The sequence below is a fragment of the Hyla sarda genome, unplaced genomic scaffold, assembly GCF_029499605.1.
Source record: "Hyla sarda isolate aHylSar1 unplaced genomic scaffold, aHylSar1.hap1 scaffold_638, whole genome shotgun sequence".
NCBI lineage: Eukaryota > Metazoa > Chordata > Amphibia > Anura > Hylidae > Hyla > Hyla sarda.
Genome location: NW_026610653.1, coordinates 73,541 through 94,832, shown reverse-complemented (window position 1 = coordinate 94,832; position 21,292 = coordinate 73,541). Strand labels below are relative to the sequence as shown.

General features: G+C 46.3%; 1 protein-coding gene across 2 annotated transcripts in view; it reads left to right on the top strand.

The window, feature by feature from the left end:
• The window catches only part of LOC130342152 (TBC1 domain family member 20-like), a 70,038-nt gene that overhangs the window by 29,988 nt on the left and 18,758 nt on the right, over positions 1 to 21,292 (top strand). The gene's annotated exons all lie outside the window — the stretch shown is intronic.

Genomic DNA, 21,292 nt, shown 5'->3' with positions numbered 1-21,292 from the left:
CCCCTCTGGTCAGGTCTGATAATATTAAGGCTAGTAGGGTGCCCCCTCTGGTCAGGTCTGATAATATTAAGGCTAGTAGGGTGCCCCCTCTGGTCAGGTCTGATAATATTAAGGCTAGTAGGACGCCCCCTCTGGTCAGGTCTGATAATATTAAGGCTAGTAGGACGCCCCCTCTGGTCAGGTCTGATAATAATAAGGCTAGTAGGACGCCCCCTCTGGTCAGGTCTGATAATAATAAGTCTAGTAGGACGCCCCCTCTGGTCAGGTCTGTTGGGTAATATTAAGTCTAGTAGGGCGTCCCCTCTGGTCAGGTCTGTTGGATAATATTAAGTCTAGTAGGGCGCCCCCTCTGGTCAGGTCTGATAAAATTAAGTCTAGTAGGGCGCCCCCTCTGGTCAGGTCTGATAATATTAAGTCTAGTAGGGCGCCCCCTCTGGTCAGGTCTGTTGGGTAATATTAAATCTAGTAGGGCGCCCCCTCTGGTCAGGTCTGTTGGATAATATTAAGTCTAGTAGGGCGCCCCCTCTGGTCAGGTCTGATAATATTAAGTCTAGTAGGGCGCCCCCTCTGGTCAGGTCTGATAATATTATGTCTAGTAGGGCGCCCCCTCTGGTCAGGTCTGATAATATTAAGGCTAGTAGGGCGCCCCCTCTGGTCAGGTCTGATAATATTAAGGCTAGTAGGGTGCCCCCTCTGGTCAGGTCTGATAATATTAAGGCTAGTAGGACGCCCCCTCTGGTCAGGTCTGATAATATTAAGGCTAGTAGGACGCCCCCTCTGGTCAGGTCTGATAATATTAAGGCTAGTAGGACGCCCCCTCTGGTCAGGTCTGTTGGGTAATATTAAGTCTAGTAGGGCGCCCCCTCTGGTCAGGTCTGTTGGGTAATATTAAGTCTAGTAGGACGCCCCCTCTGGTCAGGTCTGTTGGGTAATATTAAATCTAGTAGGACGCCCCCTCTGGTCAGGTCTGTTGGGTAATATTAAGTCTAGTAGGGCGCCCCCTCTGGTCAGGTCTGTTGGGTAATATTAAGTCTAGTAGGGCGCCCCCTCTGGTCAGGTCTGATAATATTAAGTCTAGTAGGGCGCCCCCTCTGGTCAGGTCTGATAATATTAAGTCTAGTAGGACGCCCCCTCTGGTCAGGTCTGATAATATTATGTCTAGTAGGGCGCCCCCTCTGGTCCCCATTATTATCTCCTCGTTCTGATGATTATTTCCTCAGTAATTGATCTTCTGTCTCTTCCATTATGTTTGGAGGTTTATAGGTTATAACCCGATCAGGATTTATTATTATTATCTCCAAATATTTCTCCCCATAATGACTCCACATTATCGTCTCCTCCTGTATATCCTCCCGCAGTGCGGCCTCCACATTATCGTCTCCTCCTGTATATCCTCCCGCAGTGCGGCCTCCACATTATCGTCTCCTCCTGTATATCCTCCCGCAGTGCGGCCTCCACATTATCGTCTCCTCCTGTATATTCTCCCGCAGTGCGGCCTCCACATTATCCTCTCCTCCTGTATATCCTCCCGCAGTGCGGCCTCCACATTATCATCTCCTCCCGTATATCCTCCCGCAGTGCGGCCTCCACATTATCCTCTCCTCCTGTATATCCTCCCGCAGTGCGGCCTCCACATTATCATCTCCTCCTGTATATCCTCCCGCAGTGCGGCCTCCACATTATCGTCTCCTCCTGTATATCCTCCCGCAGTGCGGCCTCCACATTATCGTCTCCTCCCGCAGTGCGGCCTCCACATTATCGTCTCCTCCCGCAGTGCGGCCTCCACATTATCGTCTCCTCCCGCAGTGCGGCCTCCACATTATCCTCTCCTCCTGTATATCCTCCTGCAGTGCGGCCTCCACATTATCCTCTCCTCCTGTATATCCTCCCGCAGTGCGGCCTCCACATTATCCTCTCCTCCTGTATATCCTCCCGCAGTGCAGCCTCCACATTATCGTCTCCTCCTGTATATCCTCCCGCAGTGCGGCCTCCACATTATCCTCTCCTCCTGTATATCCTCCCGCAGTGCAGCCTCCACATTATCGTCTCCTCCCGTATATCCTCCCGCAGTGCGGCCTCCACATTATCCTCTCCTCCTGTATATCCTCCCGCAGTGCGGCCTCCACATTATCGTCTCCTCCTGTATATCCTCCCGCAGTGCGGCCTCCACATTATCGTCTCCTCCCATATATCCTCCCGCAGTGCGGCCTCCACATTATCGTCTCCTCCTGTATATCCTCCCGCAGTGCGGCCTCCACATTATCGTCTCCTCCTGTATATCCTCCCGCAGTGCGGCCTCCACATTATCGTCTCCTCCTGTATATCCTCCCGCAGTGCGGCCTCCACATTATCGTCTCCTCCTGTATATCCTCCCGCAGTGCGGACTCCACATTATCCTCTCCTCCTGTATATCCTCCCGCAGTGCGGACTCCACATTATCCTCTCCTCCTGTATATCCTCCCGCAGTGCGGACTCCACATTATCCTCTCCTCCTGTATATCCTCCCGCAGTGCGGCCTCCACATTATCGTCTCCTCCTGTATATCCTCCCGCAGTGCGGCCTCCACATTATCGTCTCCTCCCGTATATCCTCCCGCAGTGCGGCCTCCACATTATCGTCTCCTCCTGTATATCCTCCCGCAGTGCGGCCTCTACATTATCGTCTCCTCCTGTATATCCTCCCGCAGTGCGGCCTCCACATTATCCTCTCCTCCTGTATATCCTCCCGCAGTGCGGCCTCCACATTATCGTCTCCTCCTGTATATCCTCCCGCAGTGCGGCCTCCACATTATCGTCTCCTCCTGTATATCCTCCCGCAGTGCGGTCTCCTCCTGTATATCCTCCCGCAGTGCGGTCTCCACATTATCGTCTCCTCCTGTATATCCTCCCGCAGTGCGGTCTCCACATTATCGTCTCCTCCTGTATATCCTCCCGCAGTGCGGCCTCCACATTATCGTCTCCTCCTGTATATCCTCCCGCAGTGCGGCCTCCACATTATCGTCTCCTCCTGTATATCCTCCCGCAGTGCGGCCTCCACATTATCGTCTCCTCCTGTATATCCTCCCGCAGTGCGGCCTCCACATTATCGTCTCCTCCCGTATATCCTCCCGCAGTGCGGCCTCCACATTATCCTCTCCTCCTGTATATCCTCCCGCAGTGCGGCCTCCACATTATCCTCTCCTCCTGTATATCCTCCCCCAGTGCGGCCTCCACATTATCCTCTTCTCCTGTATATGCTCCCGCAGTGCGGCCTCCACATTATTGTCTCCTCCTGTATATCCTCCCGCAGTGCGGCCTTCACACTGGACTCCTACCCCTTTCCGTTTTGTCCGATCCTTCCTGACTATAACCCTGTATGTTACCGCCCAACCAAGTTTCTGTTATACCGCGATGTCATAATCCTACCCAGACATAACCGCTGCAGGGCCTCAGTTTATTGGTCAGACGTCTGGTATTAGTCATAATGTGTATGAAGCCTATCCCCTCCCCCGCTCCTATCCCTATTAACTATTCTAACCCCTCCACCGCTCCACCCCCAGGTACATTAATAAGTCCCCCCTCTCTCTATCTACACTATATTCCCCCTCTATGTTGTAGGTTCCCTCCCCCCAGTCCCTAGTTTAAACACTCCTCCACCCTCCCCTTTTGAGGTGCTGCCCGTCCCTACGGTAGAGCCGGTATCTGACAGAGAAGTCGGCCCAGTTCTCCATGAACCCAAACCCTTCCCTCCTCCACCATCTTATGAGCCCCTTGTTACCTCCCTGATCTCCCGCTGCCTCTCTGGTGCGGCTCGTGGTACAGGTCCCTGATCTCCCGCTGCCTCTCTGGTGCGGCTCGTGGTACAGGTCCCTGATCTCCCGCTGCCTCTCTGGTGCGGCTCGTGGTACAGGTCCCTGATCTCCCGCTGCCTCTCTGGTGAGGCTCGTGGTACAGGTCCCTGATCTCCCGCTGCCTCTCTGGTGAGGCTCGTGGTACAGGTCCCTGATCTCCCGCTGCCTCTCTGGTGCGGCTCGTGGTACAGGTCCCTGATCTCCCGCTGCCTCTCTGGTGCGGCTCGTGGTACAGGTCCCTGATCTCCCGCTGCCTCTCTGGTGCGGCTCGTGGTACAGGTCCCTGATCTCCCGGTGCCTCTCTGGTGTGGCTCGTGGTACAGGTCCCTGATCTCCCGCTGCCTCTCTGGTGTGGCTCGTGGTACAGGTCCCTGATCTCCCGCTGCCTCTCTGGTGCGGCTCGTGGTACAGGTCCCTGATCTCCCGCTGCCTCTCTGGTGCGGCTCGTGGTACAGGTCCCTGATCTCCCGCTGCCTCTCTGGTGCGGCTCGTGGTACAGGTCCCTGATCTCCCGCTGCCTCTCTGGTGCGGCTTGTGGTACAGGTCCCTGATCTCCCGCTGCCTCTCTGGTGCGGCTTGTGGTACAGGTCCCTGATCTCCCGCTGCCTCTCTGGTGCGGCTCGTGGTACAGGGAATATTTCAGATAATACTACCTTGGAGGTTCTTGCCTTAAGCTTGCGGCCTAAATCCCTGAAATCATTTTTTAGGACACTCCACCTACCTCTTACTTTGTCATTGATGCCAATATGTACCATGACTGCTGGGTCCTCTCCAGCCCCGCCCAGCAACCTGTCAACCCGATCCGCGATGTGCCGAACTCGTGCGCCAGGCAGACAACACACTGTTCGGTGATCCCGGTCTTTGTGACAGATCGCCCTGTCTGTCCCCCGAATAATGGAGTCCCCCCCATTAGTACCTGTCTGGCCTGCCCTGTACTCCTCCCTCCTTACTGGAGCAGACACCCCCCTGGTGGTCAGAGGCAGAGTCCTGCTAGCTCTGAAATAGCATCCCCCTCATCTGCCAACAGGGTAAACTTGTTGGGGTGTCCAGATCAGGACTACGGGATAGGCAGCTGGTAGCTATAGAAAAAAGGCCGGTTTTTAATGGAGGCGCTGCTGTATGTGTACGAAAGGACGGAGAGACTCAAGCCAGCACAGGTAAAACTTGTTTATTTTGCAAAAAGGAGCGGACAACGCGTTTCAGCACACTTCAGGTGCCTTCCTCAGGTCCAAAGAGTACAATACTGAAAGATGGTAAAATCGAGGATATAATAAAGAGACAGGGTAGAGAATAGAGGTACAATGGATGTACAGTGTGGGGTAAGACAAATGTGTACGTGATCTAAAGCAGGTTAGTTAGAAGTAAATTAGAGAGTACAAGGCATTTGTAGCTGTATTTTATTACTTTAAAATATGTATAAAAGTAATAAAATACAGATACACATTCCTTGTACTCTCTAATTTACTTCTAACTAACCTGCTTTAGATCACGTACACATTTGTCTTGCCCCACACTGTATATCCATTGTACCTCTATTCTCTACCCTGTCTCTTTATTATATCCTCGATTTTACCTTTTGGACCTGAGGAAGGCACCTGAAGTGTGCCGAAACGCGTTGTCAGCTCCTTTTTGCTAAATAAGTTTTACCTGTGCTGGCTTGAGTCTCTCCGTCCTTTCGTACACATACAGCAGCGCCTCCATTAAAAAACGGCCTTTTTTCTGTAGCTACCTATCCCATCTCTCCACTGGCTCTTGCATAAGAGCCCAGACCCGGTCGGAGTGCAGCAGCTTTCGTATAACAGCTCACAACCCCAACTGGTACCAGGTACCCCCTGGTACGAGCGCTTATCCACTATCAGCATGCTGCCCCATGCTGAATTAGCGCTCCCTGGCTATCCCACCGAAACGCGTTCTGTCCACTTATGTGAATAAACTTCATGTTCTTGCATCTATCTTGGTGAGTGCTGGGCCCTCTTTGTATATATATACAGTATCTTTGCCTCGCGCACCACCACCATCGCAGAAGTGCCGACCACCTATATCTATATAGTACAAAGAGTAAATGCAATAACCTGACTGAGGACCTAGAAAGGGGGTAATCGTGGTTTATTGTGTGTACCCAGAGCTCACACACAACCTACCTAAACAACAAGCTACTTACATATACCTGGTCCTTACATTCCTTATGACATAATGTTGAACCAAGATGATCCGTATACCTTCTCTAGAAGTAGATGACTTCAGCACCTCAGTAACCTGAAATCTAAGTGGCAAAATACAATTGAGTAGGTAGGTAACATAAAGGCTTCCATGATCACCCGGTGCAATCTTGACATACCCTAATTTGATGAGTGACAGAATGAAACATAAATACTGAGATGAATTGGTTGAGTGTATCCTGGAGGAAAGAATTCTTACACTACTCAAATCCTGTGAAGCCATCTAGCCTGTATACCAGAATACTTAAAGGGGTACTCCGGTGAAAACCTTTTTTTCTTTTAAATCAACTGGTGCCAGAAATTTAAACATATTTGTAAATTACTAAGGGCATCATGGTGGCTCAGTGGGTAGCACTGCTGCCTTGCAGTGCTGGGGACTTGGGTTCAAATCCCACTAAGGACAACAATAAAAGTATTATTATTATAATAACGTCAGCAGAGAGAACTCTGCTCGTGATGTCATCAGAGAGCATTCCAAAAAGAAAAGAATTTCCTCTGTAGTATTCAGCAGCTAATAAGTACAGGAAGGATTAAGTAATTTACAAATATGTTTAACTTTCTGCCACCAGTTGATTTAAAAGAAAAAAGGTTTTCATCGGAGTACCCCTTTAACTATGCTAACATGACCAATGGCAGCCGTAGACCTGACATAACTTGTAAAACCATTGTGCCCACAAATGCGACAAGCCTTACACAACAATCATGCCTGAAGTCGTGACAAGACATAACAATTTTGCCCGTAGTTGTGACAGGACATTGCGTAATCATCCTGCTTGTAGTCAAGGCAGGTCTACCGTATTTATCGTGCCTGTATTAGTGACAGGTCTTGCGTAACCATCGTGCCTGTAGTCGCGACAGGTCTTGCGTAACCATCATGCCTGTAGACGTGAGAGGTCTTGCGTAACCATCGTGCCTGTAGACGTGACAGGTCTTGCGTAACAATCGTGCCTGTAGTCATCACAGGACTTTGTAAGTATCATACGCTTAGTCATGATAGGTTGCCTAGATATCGTGTAACGTGCTTATTTACAGCAGTCATATAGTGACAACTCTATCCATCCGAAGCGTGTGCATTTGGAACATATAACAGCTCTTGCGACAGCTAAAAGACATTACCTGATAATGAGCAGTGAACCGAACGGACTATGGCGACAGCTTGAAAGGCGTGACAGACCTAAAGCGTGCAAAATTTACTGAGACACAACCTGAGTACATGAAGAAAAATAGCGGATATACTACCATAGCAACCTGAAAAAACATGGCCGACCCTAACCCTAGCAGATCCCACCAGACCAGGGTGCAGGAAACGTGACAGTACTAATATCGTGACTACAGATGAGTGAAGTTAGTAATTTGATTCTGCATGAACTTCTCGGCTCGGCGGTTGTTGACTTTATCCTGCATAAATTAGTTCATCTTTCCGGTGGCTGGAGACTCTCGTAGGACTGTATCCATCTTTTCCAGCCACCGGAGAACCTGAAAGCTGAACTAATTTATACAGGATAAAGTCATCAACCGCTGAGCCGTGAGGTTTGTGACTAATCAAATCACTGTAACTTCACTCATCTCTAATCGTGATGGCCTAAGAAAACATGACAAGACTGAATACCTGAGGAAACATAACCGTAGTAATGACTTCAGCCTAAAACGCAGCAACCTATGAAACGTATCTGTTCCACCTGTCCGGTGCTTGCTATATAAAATAATTACATGATAACGACATCTACCCTGGATACACATGATAGGAACGCATACATTACACCTGTATGACGCAATCTATACATACATTAAAGATGATATTGTGTACTTCACCTACATGTCATCTGGTAAAGTGTACATGGTACCGATTAGAGAAGCGTATGCATTGTGTCGCCTCCTACAGTGGGGATCAAAATGTTGGGCACCCCAAGTAAAAAATTTATATTAAAGGAGTAGTCCAGTGGTGAACAACTTATCCCCTATACTTAGGATAGGGGATAAGTTTGAGATTACGGGGGTCCGACTGCTGGAGCCTCCTGCGATCTCCTGTACGGAGCCCCGACAGCCCGCGGGAAGGGGGTATGTCGACCTCCGCACGAAGCGGTGGCAGACACACCCCCTCAATACAACTCTATGGCAGAGCTGAAGCGCTGCCTTCGGCAATCTCCGGCTCTGCCATAGAGATGTATTGAGAGCTATCTGGCCGGAGAGCCAAACCCCCGTACAGAGAGATCGCAGGGGGCACCAGTGGTCGGATCCCCCCCCCCCCCCCCGCAATCACAGTTATCCCCTATCCTTAGGATAGGGGATACGTTTTTCACCACTGGACTACCCCTTTAATGTGCATAAAGAAGCCAAGGAAAGATGGAAAAATCTCCAAAAGGCATCAAATTACAGATTAGACATTCTTATAAAATGTCTACAAATTAGATTTTATTTCCATCATTTACACTTTTAAGATAACAGAAAACAAACAAATGGCGTCTGCAAAAGTTTGGGCACCCTGCAGAGTTTATAGCATGCACCGACCCCTTTGCAAAGCTGAGACCTGCCAGTGTCATGGATTGTTCTCAATCATCATCTGTGAGACCAGGTGATGTCACTCTCAAAGGTTTTAAATGCCCAGACTCATCTGACCTTGCCCCAACAATCAGCACCATGGGCTCTTCTAAGCAGTTGTCTAGAAATCTGAAACTGAAAATAGTTGACGCTCACAAAGCTGGAGAAGGCTATAAGAAGATAGCAAAACGTTTTCAGATGTCATTATCCTCTGTTCGGAATGTAATTAAGAAAGGGCAGTCATCAGGAACAGTGGAAGTTAAAGAAAGATCTGGAAGACCAAGAAAAATATCAGACAGAACAGCTCGCAGGATTGTGAGAAAAACAATTCAAATCCACTATAAAGAGATACTTGTACAAATATGGTCTTCATGGAAGAGTCATCAGAAGAAAACCTCTTCTACGTCCTCACCACAAAAATCAGTGTTTGAACTTTGCAAATGAACATATAGACAAGCCTGATGCATTTTGGAAACAAGTTCTGTGGACCAATGAGGTTAAAATTGAACTTTGAGGTTAAAATTGCTCATTGAATGAGCAAAGGTACGTTTGGAGAAGAATTTAATGAAAAGAACCTCTGTCTTGCATGGGGGTGGATCAATCATGCTTTGGGGTTGTATTGCAGCCAGTGGCACAGGAAACATCTCACGAGTAGATGGTAAAAATGGATTCAATAAAATGTCAGCAAATTTTGGATGCTAACTTGATGCCATCTGTGAAAAAGCTGAAGTTAAAGAGAGGATGGCTTCTACAAATGGATAATGATCCTAAACTCACCTCGAAATCCACGGGGGATTACATCAAGAGGCGTAAACTGAAGGTTTTACCATGGCCTTCACAATCTCCTGACCTCAACATCATTGAAAATCTATGGATAGACCTTAAAAGAGCAGTGCGTGACAGACAGCCCAGAAATCTCAAAGAACTGGAAGACTTTTGTAAGGAAGAATGGGCAAAGATACCTCAAACAAGAACTGAAAGACTCTTGGCTGCTACAAAAAGCGTTTACAAGCTGTGATACTTACCAAAGGGGGCAGTACAAGATATTAACTCTGCAGGGGGCACAAACTTTGGCAGATGCCATTTTTTTTGTTTTCTGTTATTATGAAAGTGTAAATGATGGAAATAAAATGTAACTTTTGGTGACATATTATAAGAATGTCTAATCTGTAATTTGATGCCGTTTGGAGATTTTTCCATCTTTCCTTGGCTTCTTTATGCACATTAATACAACTTTTTATCTGGGGTGCACAAACTTTTGATCCCCACTGTATAGTGACGTATGCTTAGTATGTGAGCTTATAGTGCCGTGTATATGGAATGAAGCTATAGTAAGGGAGGCGATGGTATATACTATTGTACATGGTGTATAAGCTTGATGACTCCTATAACCAGGCTGTGTCCACACTCCACCCACGGGCTCGGTAACCCCACTGGGGCCAGCAAGAGGTTGTCCCATCATTTTGTATAGCTCGGCCTTCCTAGCTGTTGCCACAAAAGGAACTCCCCTTCTGTGCAACTCCTCCCATGATTTTAGGAATTGTCCACATGCGCTATGAAGAGACACTGGGGGCTATGTATCAATAATGGTTGCAATGTGTGATTTTATGTATGGTGTGTTTTTTTTTTTTTTTTTTTTTTTTTTTTTTTAATCAAATGGTGCGTAGTTGCGCCAAAATTATCAATTGTCGCAAGCAAGTTTGTAATTTTGGCACAAATGCAGCCCTACAAAAGGCGCAGACTCCTGCCCCAGAATTTCAGGCAGAACTTTCTGACTATGTGGTAGTTAATTCTGACCTTGGGACTTTGTCTGGTGTAAAGAGGTAAAGCGCGCACAGCCAGGGCCTTTTTCGCTGTTTTTAATTTGTACATTAGGGGGGATATTCATCCAGACCTCTGCCTTGGAAAAGTGTTGCATTTTCCCCAACAACCAATCAGGTTGCTTCTTTTATGGTTCACGGTCTCTTCCCAATGTTCTACCTTCTATTTTTGTAGCTATTTTCTCTGTCCTTCTTACATTTGGTGTGGATTAGCGCCTTAATGCAGGTATTTGTGCCAAATTGAAAAGTCGCAAATAACTAATTCCAAACCAATGCTTGATTTTTAACTGAAATCACGAATAACGCCATCAAATCAGTGATAATGTTCTAAACCATTTGGAGCAACTGTTTGTCGCCAAAAAAGTAACATATAAAGGAAACTGCAACAAAACAGTAAAAAAACCAGTGTAAAAGCCGTCATACAAATCCCTCACTGCCTCTGTCCGAAGCCTTGACGGAGTCTCTGGAATCGACAAAGCATCAATGAGACATGCTGACCGACAACCTGTTACTGACTTTAGTAAAACTCAAAAGCAACGTCCCCAAGAGCTATGCCCTAAAAGAAATGAAGATTTATTAAAATATAACGTATTGTGATCTTCTGTATGAATTATTGTTGCGTAAAGTAACTTCCCTTGTCAGACATTAGATTAAAACAGGACTGACTGAAGTGGAGACAGCCATGCTAGGAACGTATGAGTGAAACATGTAAGGTTTGCTTGGAATGAGTGTCGAGCAGAGATATATTATATTAGGGATGTAAGAAAAAATCGATTCGCGCGATTATCGCGATTTTTTGTTCCGCGATACTGAATCGACTTTAAAATTCTGAGAATCTATTTTTTTATAAATTATTATAATTAACATTTACTGTATTTCACTCACTGAGTCACAGTCCTATTTGTCTGTCTTATTTTTTTTTTATAACACTTAAACTCCTGACCACTAGTTGGCAGTGTACCTGTTATCAGCTCTGTCCCACTCGCAGGCTGCTACCGCGAGACTACAGACTCAGAACAAACAGGAAGGAGAACCACTCACAGGACAACTCTCGCGGGACCTTGTTCTTTCTCAGCTAGAATAAGTTTTCCCAAGCTTTTAATAGGGAATATCGCGATATATCGTGATATATCGCCAACATGACAGTATCGCGATATATTGCGATATATCGAATCGCCACCCTGGTATCGCAATTCGAATCGAATCGCCAAATTATTGGCAATTCACACCCCTAATATATATATAATAATTTTTTTCATTCAACGATAGGTGAATCAGTGCATCCCACCTGGAATACATGACCGGTCATGAGGGGTATGCTACTGCATGTGTGTGACCCATTGCTCCGAAATCGTGTCAGCAACATTAGGTGAATCAGTGCATCCCACCTGGAATACGTGACAGAGCAATGGGTCACACACATGCAGTGGCATACCCCTCATAACCTGTCACGTATTCCAGATGGGATGCACTGATTCACCTAATGTTGCTGACACGCTTTCAGAGCAATGGGTCACACACATGCAGTGGCATACCCCTCATGACCTGTCACGTATTCCAGATGGGATGCACTGATTCACCTAATGTTGCTGACACGCTTTCAGAGCAATGGGTCACACACATGCAGTGGCATACCCCTCATGACCTGTCACGTATTCCAGATGGGATGCACTGATTCACCTAATGTTGCTGACACGCTTTCAGAGCAATGGGTCACACACATGCAGTGGCATACCCCTCATGACCTCTCAGCAACGATAAGTGGAACGCACGTAGTAACAGTCTGCCTGAATTCGCACAATATCGTGTACAATCCCACGAGGGAGCTCCACTACCCCCTTTAAACCAGGATAAGGTAACACACATTGGGCTAAGACAATGTATAGGCAATGTCCCTGATTCTCAAAGACCCAGCAGGGTAGTAACTTACGATTTTGAAGCTCGTTTCAGAAGTATTCAAAAGCTTTTAATTTTCGTTATTTCATTCAAAATCTTCTTGCAAAGTGGAGCAAAGCTGATGACCGGATGACTAGGAGCTGTGATCTTCCATCTGCACGACACCTTGGAGGCGACAGCGTTTTGTCATGCGTACCAGGTGTGGAGAGGGAAAGGATTTTATAGGGATATTCGATAGACACCTGTTCACATTGGTAAGTTAACAATAAAAAAAAAAAAACTCTTGGAAAACATTTTCAAAAGAGAAATTTACATGGGTGCTATCATATACGAATGCTTTAGAACCACAGATCTCGTTCAAACCATGTGGAAAAACTCACTATCCAAAAACATTCTCTTTGTAACAAGCGTCTTTCATTGAGATTCTCGTTTGCCTGTGTAATAATCTCTTGCAGTACTAACCATTTAAGTGCTGTAATAGAATGGTTATATTCACGAAAATGCTTAGCGACCGTACTCTCTCCAAAACCTACTGGGGAAGATTTATCAAAACCAGTCTAGAGGAAAAGTTGCCCATAGCAACCAATTGGAACGCTTCTTTCATTTTGCTGAAAACACAAAGCAGAGGCGCTCCCTGTGGAGGATCACATGTGCTAATGCCGGACAGGAATGGGGTCAAGATGGTCTCTTACCCGCACCCGTTGTGTACCGACATACACAACAACGGTTAGCATGTATCGAACGATGGAGGATTCTTTGTTGTCAGTCTGCAGCCTTCCCATGTAAACTTGTGCAATCCAGTGAACTTTGTGGGTGGCAGGGAATTCTATTGCGCTGACCAGGACAGAGACCATTCAGGTGGGTAGGTTCAGGTAAAAAGCTTTATTCAGTAAGATGCAAGCGCAGCTTCCTCAGGCATCAAAGATTTTCAGCAAATTTCTGTATCCATTTCTCTTGGCTGACTTTATATTCCTGACCAGAGCCAGTAATGCGACGGGCTTTGATACATTGACTACGGGCCAGTTCTTTGAATGTGTTTGGTTCATGGAAACTTTTTTTTATGCAAAGTATTATTGACATCAGTGGGCTGAACATACATTGCTGTGTGAAACCCCTCAGATGTAAGTCTAACCTCTACATCCAAAAAGTTGAGGCTGTCACAATTATAGTTTAGAGAAAATGTTATAGTTTTACGACACCTATTCAGATTTTCGACAAACTTTAGTAGAGATTGTTCATCACCTTTCCATGTGATGAACACCTCATCCACGTAGCGAAGCCACTTGGATGGTGTGGTCATGGAATTTCCAAATGCATACCGCTGTTTAGAGTCTGCCATAAAAGCATTAGCAACACTCGGTGCCACTGAGGACCCCATTGAAACACCATAAATCTGTAAACAAAAAGTACGGTCAAAACATTGTAATTCAATGTAAGTGCCATATGGAGAAGTTCCATCAAGAATGCAATTTTTCTATTGTCGAGTGAAGAGTCACTGGACAGTAGCGCATGTATACAAGACATACCTTCATCTAATGAAATATTTGTGTGGAATATCACTAAGGTGTCTTAAGAAATCAGAGGTATCAGATAGGCATTTCAGGAGTTTTTTAACCAGAGGCTGGAGATCCGTTTATAAGCTTTGCTCCACTTTGTAAGAAAATGTAATGTAAGAAATAATGAAAATTAAAAGCTTTTGAATACTTCTGAAACGAGCTTCAAAATCGTGAGTTGCTACCCTGCTGGGTCTTTGAAAATCATGGACATTGCCTATACATTGTCTTAGCCCACTGTGTGTTACCTTAGCAATGATAGGTGAATCAGTACATCCCACCTGGAATACGTGACCGGTCATGAGGGGTATGCCACTGCTTGTGTGTGACCTGTGACCCATTGCTCTGAAATCGTATCAGCAACGATGGGTGAATCAGTGCATCCCACCTGGAATACGTGACCGGTCATGAGGGTTATGCCACTGCTTGTGTGTGACCTGTGACCCATTGCTCTGAAATCGTATCAGCAACGATGGGTGAATCAGTACATCCCACCTGGGATACGTGACAGGTCATGAGGGGTATGCCACTGCTTGTGTGTGACCTGTGACCCATTGCTCTGAAATCGTATCAGCAACGATGGGTGAATCAGTACATCCCACCTGGGATACGTGACAGGTCATGAGGGGTATGCCACTGCTTGTGTGTGACCTGTGACCCATTGCTCTGAAATCGTATCAGCAACGATGGGTGAATCAGTGCATCCCACCTGGAATACGTGACCGGTCATGAGAGTTATGCCACTGCTTGTGTGTGACCTGTGACCCATTGCTCTGAAATCGTATCAGCAACGATGGGTGAATTAGGGAATCCCACCTGGAATACGTGACCGGTCATGAGGGTTATGCCACTGCTTGTGTGTGACCTGTGACCCATTGCTCTGAAATCGTATCAGCACCGATGGGTGAATCAGTACATCCCACCTGGAATACGTGACAGGTCATGAGGCAGGGATGTGGAAATCCTATAGCCCGACGCCCGGGACAAGTAGTTTTGGGCTGGGGGCAGGTGAATTGTTTATAGATTTAGCCCTGTATCGGGCCGGACAGACAGACGTCCCCCTTATTTCTCTTTAATGTCGGTGTGAGGTGCAGGAGCGGATGGAAGTCTACACCTCACACCGGAACTCAGAGTGTATGGAGGGGGCGGCGGCCGCCAGCTGACTGCAGAGACCCCCCTTATCTCCCCTCCCGGAGGATGGACGGAGCTCAGAAGACACAGCAGGGGGAGAGAAAGGATGTAGACAGCTCCATCCCCCGCACACAGCTCCATCCCCCGCACACAGCTCTACCCCTCCCCCTGCTCTGTCTAGACAGGACCTAATCCACCACGGGGCGGTTGCTTGTTTGCACGGGGACAACACAGAGCGGGGGAGGGGGGAGGGGGAGGACGGAAATGTCACCTCACACCGGCCGGGACTACAGCTCTGATGTCCACTCATGGCGGCTCAGGTGAGGAGACCGAGAATACAGGCGGCGGCAGGAAGGGAGGTTGTATATGTATGGTGTGAGTGTATGTGTGATGTGTATGTAATGTATGATGGGGGGGGGGGGGGCAGCGGCAGGTGTATGTATGATGTGTGCATATGTATGGTGTATATCAATGTTTCCCAACCAGGGTGCCTCCAGCTGTTGCAAAACTACAACTCCCAGCATGCTCTGGGCATGCTGGGAGTTGTAGTTTTGCAACAGCTGGAGGCACCCTGGTTGGGAAACACTGGTGGATATGTATGGTGTGAGTGTATGTGTGTATAATGTCTGTGTGATGTGTGTGTATGTATGTGATGTATGATGTGGGGTGGGGCAGCGGCAGGTATATGTATGGTGTGAGTGTATGTGTGTATGTAATGTATGATGGGGGGGGGCAGTGGCAGGTGTGTGTGTGTGTATGATATGGGGGCAGTGGCTGATGTATGTATATGGGGGCAGTGGCGGGGGTGTGTGTGTGTGTATATATGATATGGGGGCAGTGGCTGATGTATGTATATGGGGGCAGTGGCGTGTATGTGTGTATGTATGATATGGGGGCAGTGGCTGATGTATGTATATGGGGGCAGTGGCGGGTGTGTGTGTATGTATGATATGGGGGCAGTGGCTGATGTATGTATATGGGGGCAGTGGCGGGGGTGTGTGTGTATGTATGATATGGGGGCAGTGGCTGATGTATGTATATGGGGGCAGTGGCGGGGGTGTGTGTGTATGATATGGGGGCAGTGGCGGGGGTGTGTATGTGTGTATGTATGATATGGGGGCAGTGGCTGATGTATGTATATGGGGGCAGTGGCGGGGGTGTGTGTGTATGTATGATATGGGGGCAGTGGCTGATGTATGTATATGGGGGCAGTGGCGGGGGTGTGTGTATGTGTGTATGTATGATATGGGGGCAGTGGCTGATGTATGTATATGGGGGCAGTGGCGGGGGTGTGTGTGTATGTATGATATGGGGGCAGTGGCTGATGTATGTATATGGGGGCAGTGGCGGGGGTGTGTGTGTATGATATGGGGGCAGTGGCGGGTGTGTGTGTGTGTGTATGTATGATATGGGGGCAGTGGCTGATGTATGTATATGGGGGCAGTGGCGGGGGTGTGTGTATGTGTGTATGTATGATATGGGGGCAGTGGCTGATGTATGTATATGGGGGCAGTGGCGGGGGTGTGTGTGTATGTATGATATGGGGGCAGTGGCTGATGTATGTATATGGGGGCAGTGGCGGGGGTGTGTGTGTATGTATGATATGGGGCAGTGGCTGGTGTATGTATGATGTGTATGCATGAATGTTTTGTATAGGAGCGGACTGTCACGTCGGGCATTAGGGCAGTTGTGCCATCTAATTTTATTTATTTTTAGTGGCCCCCGCACTAACTTGCACCCCCAGAATCCCCCCCCCCCTTCATACTCACCCGACGACCAAGAGCCCCACAGATGCAAACAAACACGCCCGAACCAAAACTACAACTCCCAGCATGTTGGACCATAACCTAAACTGTAGAACTATAAAGTGTAACATGCTGGGAGTTGTAGTTTTGGTTCGGGTCAGCTGCAGAGCCATAGGCTGTATCAGGGCATGCTGGGAGTTGTAGTTACTAACTGTAATTCCCAGTATTCCTTGACACATCCTATGGCTCTGCAGCTGACACAAACCAAAACTACAACTCCCAGCATGTTACACAATAACCTTAACTGTCCTACTATACAGTGCAACATGCTGCAACACCCACACCACCATAGGCTGTATCAGGGCATGCTGGGAGTTGTAGTTATCTACTAACTAAATGCAACTTCCAGCATTTTCTGACACAGAATGCACCATATAAACAGGAGAAGCAGAAGCCCCCCCCCCCCCAGTAACACATAAGTCCCTATTGAGACTGAAAAATAGTGATTAAAATATTGTAAAAAGTGCGTATACATGTGAATAAGCCCCTTTCCTAATAAAAGTTCCCAATTTTCTTTAAATAAAAATAATGTACAAAAATAAACATAAGTGATATCGCTACATGTGGAAATGTCCAGACTATTAAAATATGATGTTAATTAAACCGCACGGGGAACGGTGGAAATGTAAATAATTGTCCAGAATTGCTAATTTTTGGTCACTTCATATTAGAAATTTTTTATAAGGTGATCAAAAAGTTATATCTAGACTTTTCTGGGCTCGGGTATAAGAGGAAATACAGCTCTCCCCCCGCTAATATCCTGGCATGCTGCGATCGCCTATTAACCCATTAGATCACCGCTGTCTAAAGGATCTTATATCCATCCCTGGTGGTCTAGTGGGGGGGATCAGACTATTTTGGTGGAAATTATTTTATCTACCAGGACAAGTGGATTTTCTTGAGGGACAAGTAGATTGTGTTCCGCTTTAGTCCCTTGGACAAGTAGTTTTTTTTTAAATTTCCACACCCCTGATGAGGGTTATGCCACTGCTTGTGTGTGACCTGTGACCCATTGCTCTGAAATCGTATCAGCACCGATGGGTGAATCAGTACATCCCACCTGGAATACGTGACAGGTCATGAGGGGTATGCCACTGCTTGTGTGTGACCTGTGACCCATTGCTCTGAAATCGTATCGGCACCGATGGGTGAATCAGTAGATCCCACCTGGAATACGTGACAGGTCATGAGGGGTATGCCACTGCTTGTGTGTGACCTGTGACCCATTGCTCTGAAATCATATCAGCAACGATGGGTGAATCAGTAGATCCCACCTGGAATACGTGACAGGTCATGAGGGGTATGCCACTGCTTGTGTGTGACCTGTGACCCATTGCTCTGAAATCGTATCGGCACCGATGGGTGAATCAGTAGATCCCACCTGGAATACGTGATCGGTCATGAGGGTTATGCCACTGCTTGTGTGTGACCTGTGACCCATTGCTCTGAAATCGTATCAGCAACGATAGGTGGTGAAAGTTTTAATAACTTATACCGCCAATAAGTATGTGTTATTGCTCTGAAGCGTATCAGTAACCCTGTGACGTGAAAACCAAGTGGATGAGTGTTTGACGTGATGAGAAATAATAATGCTGCTGATGGAATGATAGATATTGATCGACTGCGGTGAACATTGATAAATGTGCTGATACCTGATGACAACTACGGTGATATGGTGCATAACAGAAACTCTAAAGCAATGTCACCAAGAACTATGCCCTGAAAGAAAAGGACTGAAAATTACAGTTATAACGTATTCATAAATCGTACAAAATGTTAATTGCAAAGAAAACGCATGTAACAATGGAGTAAAAGCTACCGTGTGAGTGACCTGAGATTACATGCTCTCATATATGTTCTTAGTATGGCAAACGTTTGCCTTTGAAGAGTGTCGAAAGAGAATATATAGCTGTCCCTATATAGCCCTATATAGTTTCCTTTTTAAAATATATATAATTTTTTTTTTAAATTAACCCCTTAAGGATCTGGGGTTTTTCCGTTTTTTTGCATTTTCGTTTTTTGCTCCTTGCCTTTAAAAAATCATAACTCTTTCAATTTTGCACCTAAAAATCCATATGCTGCTTATTTTTTGCGCCACCAATTCTACTTTGTAATGACGTCAGTCATTTTGCCCAAAAATCTACGGTGAAACGGAAAAAAAAATCATTGTGCGACAAAATTGAAAAAAAAAAAACGCAGTTTTGTAACTTTTTTGGGGGCTTCCGTTTCTACGTAGTACATTTTCCGGTAAAAATGACACCTTCTCTTTATTCTGTAGGTCCATACGATTACAATGATCCCCTACTTATATAGGTTTGATTTTTTCGGACTTCTGGAAAAAATCATAACTACATGCAGGAAAATTAATACGTTTAAAATTGTCATCTTCTGACCCCTATAACTTTTTTATTTTTCCGTGTATGGGGCGGTATGAGGGCTCATTTTTTGCGCCGTGATCTGAAGTTTTTAACGGTACCATTTTTGCATTGATAGGACTTATTGATCGCTTTTTATTCATTTTTAAATGATATAAAAAGTGACCGAAAATGCATTATTTTGGACTTTGGAATTTTTTTGCGCGCACGCCATTGACCGAGCGGTTTAATTAATGATATATTTTTATAATTCGGACATTTCCGCACGCGGTGATACCATATATGTTCATTTTTCTTTTTATTTACACTGTTTTTTTTTTTATTGGAAAAGGGGGGTGATTCAAACTTTTAATAGGGGAGGAGTTAAATGATCTTTATTCACTTTTTTTTTTCACTTTTTTTTTGCAGTGTTATAGGTCCCATAGGGACCTATAACACTGCACACACTGATCTCTTATACTGATCATTGTTATCCCATAGGGACCTATAACACTGCACACACTGATCTTCTATGCTGATCACTGGTTTCTCATAAGAAACCAGTGATCAACGATTCTGCCGCATGACTGCTCATGCCTGGATCTCAGGCACTGAGCAGTCATTCGGCGATCGGACAGCGAGGAGGCAGGTAGGGGCCCTCCCGCTGTCCTGTCAGCTGTTCGGGATGGCGCGATTAGCCGCGGCTATCCCGAACAGCCCGACTGAGCTAGCCGGCCACTTTCGGTTTCACTTTTAGCCACGCAGCTCAGCTCTGAGCGCGCGGCTAAAGGGTTAATAGCGCGCGGTGCCGCGATCGGTGCTGCGCGCTATTAGAGGCGGGTCCCGGCTTCACTATGACGCCGGGCCCGCCGTGATATGACGCGGGGTTACTGTGTAACCCCGCGTCATATCAGGAGAGCAGGTCCAAGGGCGTACCTGTACGCCCTTGGTCCTTAAGGGGTTAAATTTGTAATATATATATATATATATATATATATATATATATATATATATATATATATATATATATATATATATATATATATATATATATATTAATATAATATAATGTGTGTGTTTTTAACTTCTTGTACTAGAGCTACGTACGTGGTATTGTTCTGAACACGTGTCAGTAACAATATGGTGCAGTGACTTCCAGGTGAGGATGAGTCGGGGATGATAGGCAAGTCCCTTATACTGGACTACGTAAGCGGTATTGTTCTGAACACGTGTCAGTAACAATATGGTGTAGTGACTTCCACGTGAGGATGAGTCGGGGATGATAGGCAAGTCCCTTATACTGGACTACGTAAGCGGTATTGTTCTGAACACGTGTCAGTAACAATATGGTGCAGTGACTTCCACGTGAGGATGAGTCGGGGATGATAGGCAAGTCCCTTATACTAGAGCTACGTAAGCGGTATTGTTCTGAACACGTGTCAGTAACAATATGGTGCAGTGACTTCCAGGTGAGGATGAGTCGGGGATGATAGGCAAGTCCCTTATACTGGACTACGTAAGCGGTATTGTTCTGAACACGTGTCAGTAACAATATGGTGCAGTGACTTCCACGTGAGGATGAGTCGGGGATGATAGGCAAGTCCCTTATACTAGAGCTACGTAAGCGGTATTGTTCTGAACACGTGTCAGTAACAATATGGTGCAGTGACTTCCAGGTGAGGATGAGTCGGGGATGATAGGCAAGTCCCTTATACTGGACTACGTAAGCGGTATTGTTCTGAACACGTGTCAGTAACAATATGGTGTAGTGACTTCCACGTGAGGATGAGTCGGGGATGATAGGCAAGTCCCTTATACTAGAGCTACGTAAGCGGTATTGTTCTGAACACGTGTCAGTAACAATATGGTGCAGTGACTTCCACGTGAGGATGAGTCGGGGATGATAGGCAAGTCCCTTATACTAGAGCTACGTAAGCGGTATTGTTCTGAACACGTGTCAGTAACAATACGGTATTAATGGGGGGGTGTATGTGTATAGGACGGTATTAATGGGGGGTATCTGTATATTAGGATATATATATGGGGTGTATCTGTATATTAGGATATATATATGGGGTGTATCTGTATATTAGGATATATATATGGGGTGTATCTGTATATTTAGGGTGTGTGTGTGTGTGTGTGTA